This window comes from Microtus ochrogaster, chromosome 16, assembly GCF_000317375.1.
Source record: "Microtus ochrogaster isolate Prairie Vole_2 chromosome 16, MicOch1.0, whole genome shotgun sequence".
In the NCBI taxonomy this organism is placed as follows: Eukaryota; Metazoa; Chordata; class Mammalia; order Rodentia; family Cricetidae; genus Microtus; species Microtus ochrogaster.
In genome coordinates this window covers 55,087,896-55,096,029 of record NC_022018.1, presented here as the reverse complement: position 1 = coordinate 55,096,029, position 8,134 = coordinate 55,087,896, and positions in this window count along the sequence as shown.

Below are 8,134 nucleotides of genomic sequence, written 5' to 3'. Positions count from 1 at the left end.
GGTCCTGGCTTGCCAGTATCACCTCACTCACTGCCGTGACCTTCTGTCCCAGCCCTGTCCCAGACCTTTCCATGCACTGGGAAAAGGACCCAGTCTGCAGTTTTACTCCTGTGTTTCTGAAGAGTTTCTGGTCCCCATTTGGTTTGGTTCACTGCTCATTAAAGTCGCTCCTAGGCAGCCTTTGTGTGTGTGTTGAGGATGGGGATATTCTGACTGATGATCACTGGAGAAGACAAAAAAAATCCCAATAAATGTAGTAAAGTAAAAAAGAATGATGTTGAGATATTGCATTAAAGGAATATATGACTGGAAATACTGGGGGAAAAGGTGGGGGTGGGGTGGGGAGAGATAAGGTAGGTGCTCTCATCCAAACAATGCACTGCTAGGCAGCCACTGAAGAGAACCTGATGCCTCTGATAGTTACGTGGGAAGATGCTGTGACCGGTTCCTGTGGAGAGCTGCCATCAGGATCAGAAGGAGCAACCTGGAATGAAGCAGGAGGTTAAGGTCCTTTGCTGCTACAGGGAGACTGTACTTGAGAGGATCCATGTGATGAGCCAATGAAAGGAGAGGGTGAAAAGGCAGAGGAGATTCTTTAAAATTGTGGATTTTACTTGGGGGATCCTAAGGTGGGGCTAAGAAGGAGGCTTCACAGTGGGTGTTAGCAAAGAACTGGGAAGTTCAATGGAGGGCATCGTCCTAAAAGCAGCTGTGACTCATATCACCCAAGGCAGGGGGGGGAGGGGAGCTTGATAATTCAAAGTGGCTTTGTTCCTGCCTCATCTGAAACACAGATGCAATGACGTTGGCCTCAGTTTGGATGCTGCGCACATCGATCTGTGTTTATGCTCAGATCGGAACATCCTGGCCTGCCTGCTGATGAGCCTGGCCTTTTCTTTCTTGTCATTAATAGAGAATGAGGTTTTATAACAAAATTTGGGAAAAGTATACACACACAAGAACATATATACACACAAACATGTATGGGTATGACTATATATGACAGAAATTAGATGATTTAGTAATACTGTTTCCTTTTAATTGACTGGTTTTATGGTATTTTTGAGCTCTGAAAATTTTGCACAAAACTAAGTATTTCTGATGTCTGCTGTAATCTGTGGGAACATTTACCAATGTTGGTTTTAATATATATTTCCTGATATAAAACATAAATATAGTAGAGCTTTTTAGGAATGAAAAAAATATAAATATCATAGGGGTTTTGAAACTCCTGATTCATGTCTTCTGGTGCTTGAACTTGGATTTCCTTGGGACGCTCATGGGCTGGGACTGGTAGTGACATCTATCAGTAAGAAAAAGAGTCCAAGCTCAGGGGAAGGGTTGCATGCATGTAGCTAAAAGTCCTGTGGAACCAGCCTCTCTAGTTTGTGGTACCTTGAGAAAGAAGAGCTGAATATAGGAGTGTGCCCCCCAGTGGCCAGCTGGTGACTAGTGGGGAGTACTGAGGCCCCAGCAGTAGGGTGGAGTGGGGCTGGGGGCTGACCATTCAGGGTGCCTGTTACAATAGTCAGATGTCCACAGGGCTGTGCAAGTCTGGTGTTCAGCAGCGACCCCTTGTGGCCATAACAGAAGCAGCTGTACTTGGGCTGCTTGGGAGCCTGAGAAGATTTATGTGGGTATGAAACCTTCCCATTTCTTTCTCCCCGGTTGCTTAGCATCAAGACTTCAGTTCCTTTCTGACTAAAGAAACCTCATGGTCTTTGGGTCACACAGGGCAAGCTGATATTCATGTCTGGAGGAAAAACAGGGGTGAGCTGGCTCTAAGGTGAAAGAGGAGGACCAAGTATTGCAGTAGGAAAGAGTGGCAGGGACCAGAAAGTGGGCTGCATGGAGCCAGGACTTCAGGCTTTACAGCCCTCTCTCAATTCTAGCAGGGGGATAACCATCCAGGTCATGTGTGACACATTCCCAGCCCACATCCTGCATCTCTTTCCCAGTGGACAAAGATGTACAGGCGCTTCAGCTCCCAGCCTCCTCCTCCTCCTCCTCCTCCTCTCCGGCTGCAGCCATTCTGCTCTGCTCTTTGCTCAGCCCCATCGCAGGCACTGCAGCTCCTTAGCCTGAAGACTTCTTTACAAAGCTGGGTTCTTCTTCCGCAGGCCAGCCCCTGGCTGTTCTCTCTAATGAGCGGTCCCTCTGCCCTCGTGGCCTTCTGTCCACTGTATGGGTGATTGTCTTTACATTCTTTTGGTTCTTTTGTTTACTGTTTCTTGTTCACCTCTTTTCATTGGAATGAAAATTCCAAGTTTTTGCCTTTCTTTGCCAAATCCCCAGGACGTAGAGTGAAGCCTCCCACACAACAGGAGCTCAGGAATTCTTGGGTAGACAGTGAGTCCTTCCACCCAGTCACTGAAGGCCAAGTCACAGCAACCTTTGACCTTGATTGACTCTCACTGGTGGGATTAAGAGATGTGACAGCCAGATTGTACCTGGTAGAGACCTGAAATTTGAGTTGATCCCCCACCCAGTGATTGTGTGTGTGTGTGTGTACCTGCCTATCTGTCTAAGATACTCTTTCAAGACTCAGTTTCCCCTTCTGAAAACATGAATCAGCTAAGCATGCAGGATGTTGCCCCACCCGTACAGGGAGGGTAAGTTCTGTGCCAGCAACTTCCAGAATCAAAGGGAGAGAAAAGACAAATGAGCACATTTCTTTTAATTTCCACAGGCAAGGAACCAAGAGGCTGGGCCTTGGCCCCACCTTCCCTGAAAGCTGGGGCAGAATCTGTGCTATGAACACCTCAGGGGATATCTGGAAGACCCATAAAAGGAGCAGGGTTGGAAGACTGCTACTGAATAAGGGAGAATTTGAGAGTGAACACGGGGACAGGAGAATTTGGCAACAGGAAAATGGGGACTGAAAGTCTGGGTCAGAAATCCTGGGGGACGAGAGTGAGGCCATGGATACTCACAAGCCTGAGCTGATCCCAAATCTTCTCTTCTCCCTGCCCATCTTAACTCCCTGAGGCAGGATCAGCTCTGGTTCCAGCTTGTGTTGCTCAAATATTAGTTCTCTTCACCATGAATGTTCCCCACCGTGAGTGCTCCCCACCATGAGTGTTCCTCCCTATGAGTGCTCCCCGCCATCGTTCTCCCCATAATTGGCTAGGTTTCAGTGTTCATGTTTGACTCCTTCAGGACCCTGGATTCTTGGAACATTGCTGTGTTGACTTTTCCAGTTAGGTCCCCAGCAGAAAGACTCCTTCTCCAGTGTTCCCAAAGACACGGGCCATGTGCTGGTGACAGCCACCATCTAGTAACTAGAACTGTTTGTCTGTGAGTCCAGAAGACAGGGTCAACAGAGAGTGGATATTTGGTAATACCAAGACAATAAAAGTCAAAGTTGCCCCTTGGGATGCTTGTGCCCTCCCCCCAACAGACGGTGGAGACAGTTACTGCTGGACCAGCAGTGATGCCCCCTGTAGTCCTATATGGAAATGATTGGCAGCTATTATGGAAAAGAACATATTTCCATCTGGGCATGCTAGGTCGTCTAGAGGCTGGGGCAGGAAGACAGCGTTAGTTCAGGAGTTAGGGGTCAGCCTGTTTAACACAGTGAGAGCCCACCTCAAAGCAAAACACCCTTTCTTCTGGCATCACCTGTGTCCCCCTGGCTCCTGAGGTCCCCATAGCTTTTCCTTCTGGCATCACCTGTGTCCCCCTGGCTCCTGAGGTCCCCATAGCTTTTCCTCTGATGGACAGAGTGCAGTGGGATGACAGAGCTGAGGACCAAGTCCAGAAAAGATCAGAGTCAGACCCACAGGTCACCCAAGGGGTGGTAACCCTTTGCTCCCCACACCCAGGCCCATGTGTGGCAGGACGCAGTCCAGTGATGGTCACTGAAGCCATCTGCCTCACTCTGCTCTGGTGCTCACAGGGAGGATGCCATCAGGCCAATCAGCTTGCAGGGGGGGTGGTGGGCACAGCTTTCTCTAACAAAGGGTACCATTTTTAAGGCCTCTGGTTCTCAAGTAACTATATTGCCAGGCCCTACGTTAGCAGGCAACGGGTCTCTGTGTGGCATCCTTTGGCAGCAGGAGGGGTGCAGTTAAGCAGAGGTCCTTTAGGGGTGCGGGGTGGTTCTGTGGTCCTGTGGTCCAGAAGAAACCCGAATCTTCCCTTAAACAAGTCTTCTCCATCACTTCCAGGTGGCAGATTCCCACCCCAACCCAAGTCCATTAACCATGTACCCTGCAAATGCTGCTCTTGGGGACTTTCCTAAAGGCCAAGCGCATCTCCTTGTCCCCTCCCACTGCGGCTCCAAGGTCTTTCAGCCCCAGACTTGGCCCCTTTCCCAGAACGTGTCTCCATCTATCAGGGGCAGCGACTTCTGGCACGGTGTGGATAGAGAACTGATGATTCCGAATATTTAAACAGGCTGGAGACTTTCTTCATGACACTGAGACTTGCAGTTCTGGGTCCCTTTGTTTCTCGTCCCAGAGCCCCTTGCAGAGAGCAGCAGGACCTTTGAGTTGGCTGCACTTTCCTGGAAGCTAAGTTGGATGGGCCAGCCATTCCCTGGTCTCCCTGAGCCTCCATTTCCTCATCTGTCCCATGGGGGCATTAGCAGCCACATTGCAGGATAATGGGACGCGGGCAGGGATGAGAGGTTGAGAAATTCCCAGTACGGATGCAGAGGGGCAAGCTCTAGGTTTACATCTGTGCCTCCTACTAACACAGCCCACCTGTATTAACGTTGCGTCCATTCCACAAGCACCACTGATGGGCTGAGCCTGGTTTCATGGGTGGGTTTATTCCAGGCACTCATGCAGCTTGCATTCTCATTGGGAAATAAATAAAAGATGTAAAAATAAGACAGCTCGCATGGCGTGAACTGCTCTGAGAAACCTACGGTCTCCCAGGGTGTGGTGGATCCCCAGGGTGGAGTGGAATTGGCTGCGAGAATTGGGTGGTGAGTGAAGAATGGTCCAGCATGGGATGGGGGCTCCAGGAAGGTGATTAATCTTCAGTCATGGAGCCTCAGAAAGGAGCGGGAGCTTGGGGAAACCTCAGTTAGGCCAGCCATAGTCCAGTCTGCCTCCATTGACCTTCCTCCCATTGACCTCAGCCTGGCTCCTCCCTGGGACTCTGGCTGGTCAGATCCTCCTGCTGCCTCCCAACTCACGAGTATAGGCTGGGAATCTGCCCCCGTGCTCAGGCTTGAATGGCAAAGCTCCTGCTGGGACAGGCTGTTATTTATGAACACGTCTGAGCTCACATGCTCCTGGGGGACAGGATGGAGCTATTTTTTCCTTTTTATCTTGAAACCTGGAGACAGCTTGGCCCTGTCAAGTTCTCAAGGCCAGGAGAAAGAATGATTTAATCAGCTCCCCACAGGGAGGGGAAAGCGTGGTAATCACACAGGGCCAGAGTCGAGGACCCTGAGCATCTTCAGGTCTCATGGAAGCGTTGTGACCGCTGATCAGGGCTCTTGGAGGCGTGCAGCTTGTGGGGACACTCCTAATACAAACTTCTGGTAGATGATAAACATTGTAATGGCCTGCCTGTCTGTCCATCTGTTTCATTGACACAGATGGTGACACACATTGTCCCAGGGGATGAAGGCTGGAAAGTCTGACAGCTCCCAGGCTCTAGCTAGCAGTCACTGAGTAACAAATGGCCTCAGAACTTAGTGGCTCATAGTCAGAAGCAAGGAGCTCTGGTCAGAGACCAGGCCTCTCTTAGCCGTGCAAAGAAAGGGGCCTTCAGGCAGTCGACACCTCTGGGCAGCACCTGGACAAGGATGAAGGTCATCAGCCCTTCTGGTCTTGTAGAACCTCTGGTTAAAAGTGAAAACTACAGCCAGATGGTGGTGACACACATGAATCCCAGCACTCGGGAGGCAGAGGCAGGCGAATCTCTGAGTTGGAGGCCAACCTGGTCTACAGAGCTTGTTCCAGGATAGGCAGGACTACACAGAGAAACCCTGTCCTGAAATTAAAAACAAAACAAAACAAACAAAAAAACCACCACCATGACCACCACCACCACCAACAACAGGGAAAACTGCATTCAGGTGTGTGCTAATTTTACACCCGTGCCTAGAGCGTTTATCACCCCTTCTGCTGACAGTCGCCGTGGGAGGTCCGGCCGCTGGCGCTTTCTGCTTTTCTTGCAGCAGTCACAAGCTTCAGAAAACCAGAGCTGGGCTTCTAGCTTCAGGAGTCTGGGGCTGTGTGACTCAGGCAAGCCATTTCTCAGATTTAGCTTCCAAAACCTAAACGAGAGACGTAGACTTCCAGTTACCTGCTTCCTCCAAGACCAAGCACGTGAGCTGGGCTTCAGTCTTTGGCCACCTAGCACCCCACAGCTGGTCTGCAACCTGCCTGGCTGCCTGCCCTCAAGATTGAGACTGCTTTAATTCACCTTGTACCCCGTGGCTTCAAAGCCCTTAAAGCATGCACAATAACTAAGTGAAACTGCACCTTATTCCCTTCTCAGACTCAAGCAGCTACCCGTTAACTGGGCCTGAATCCCCATGCCCGGGGCTTCCCACCCATGCCCAGAGGACCGCACAGGGCTAGGTCCATCTCTTCTTTGGATCTGGGGACGCTGGCAAGTCCAGGTCTTGTTAAGATCCTGGCTAGGCTCTTAGACCCTGGGCAAGCGTACCATTACCTTTGAACACCATTTTCCTCATCATGAAAATAGAGATAGTAGCACCCACCTCTCAGAATTATGAGGGTGACATTAACTGAGATAATTATATGCAAAGTGGCAGATGCACAGCAAGCTCTCGTGAACAGGGACTGTTTTTACCTCTGCAAATGCATCTTCAGACTGAGTGAGGCTTTTCTGCAGCTCACCCACTGAGAACTGCCGCTGGCTTTGAAAGCCTGGGTTTATCAATTCACTTCCTTTTCCCAACACCTCCTTTCCCATCCTTGACTTCAGCTGGCAGATTGGGAAACTGGGGTTTAAAAGAGGTAAATGGGGGAGAAGGGACTCTGGCCAACTATGCCAAATTTGGGGGTTGCCTTTTAAAATATATTCCTTTACAATTTTTTCCCCTTAGCAAGTGGGGGTGGGGTGGACACCCATGGATGTGTGCATGGCTGTCACTCTGTGGGTGTGAGAGTGGGAAGTGGAGGCTGGGGAGCGGGGAGTCAGGAGGTTCTCTTCAGCCACCATGTGTGTTCTGGGTACACTCAAAATTGGTTCACTGGGGGAAGCACTGTACCATTGAGCTACACCCCTGGCTTTCCCTTTTAAAGAAACAATGTTTGCACTAGAGGAGGATGGTAGCAGGACAGAGGCACAGGCGAGGGTTTCTGGACTGCACTACAGCAGGACAGGAAAGGGTTCCAACAACTGACAAACAGGACTGCAGGAAATGAAAGGGCTGCCGAGCAACAAGGGGAGCAACCAACAGAGCAGAGAGCCTCTCTGCAGCGCAGAAGCAAATCTCTACCAGCTATGAACCCAGTGGGGGGTTAATATCTGGAATCTATAAGACTTCAAAATGATCCTAACATAGGCTAATGAACTATATAGACAGCTCTCAAAGGAAGAAACACAAACAGCAATAACTACTTGAAACTGTTCAACATGGTTAGCTAACAAGGAAATGAAAATTAAAACGATATTCTCCAGTCAGAATGACTTTCATGAATAAAACAGATGTTCACCTATAATCTGGGCATGGAGATGTTAAGGTAGGGGTGTTACCATGATTCTGAGGTTGGGCTAGATTACAAAATGAGTTCTAGGCCACCCTGGGTTACAAAGCGATACACTGTGGGACAAGGGGCTGGGAACGTAACTCAGTAGAGTGCTTGCCTAGCAGACAAATTACCCTAGTTCCATCCCTAGCACCACATTAACTGAGCATGGGTTCATCTGTAATCCAAACACTAAAAAGGTCATGAGAATCTTCACTTACTCAACGTGCCTTGAGTGTGTGCCTCTATGATGTTTTAGAAGTAAGGACACTTGAGGATCAGTTGACTAGTCTGTCAGCTGGACAGTCTGGGCATGCTGTTGCACCCCTGGGACCTTGCTTCTGTTGTGGGACATTTGTACACTGTGTGAAAATGTATTTCTGTGATCGGTGTAATAAAAAGCCAACTGGCCAATAGCTAGGCAGGAGGTATAGGCAGGACTTCTTACAGAG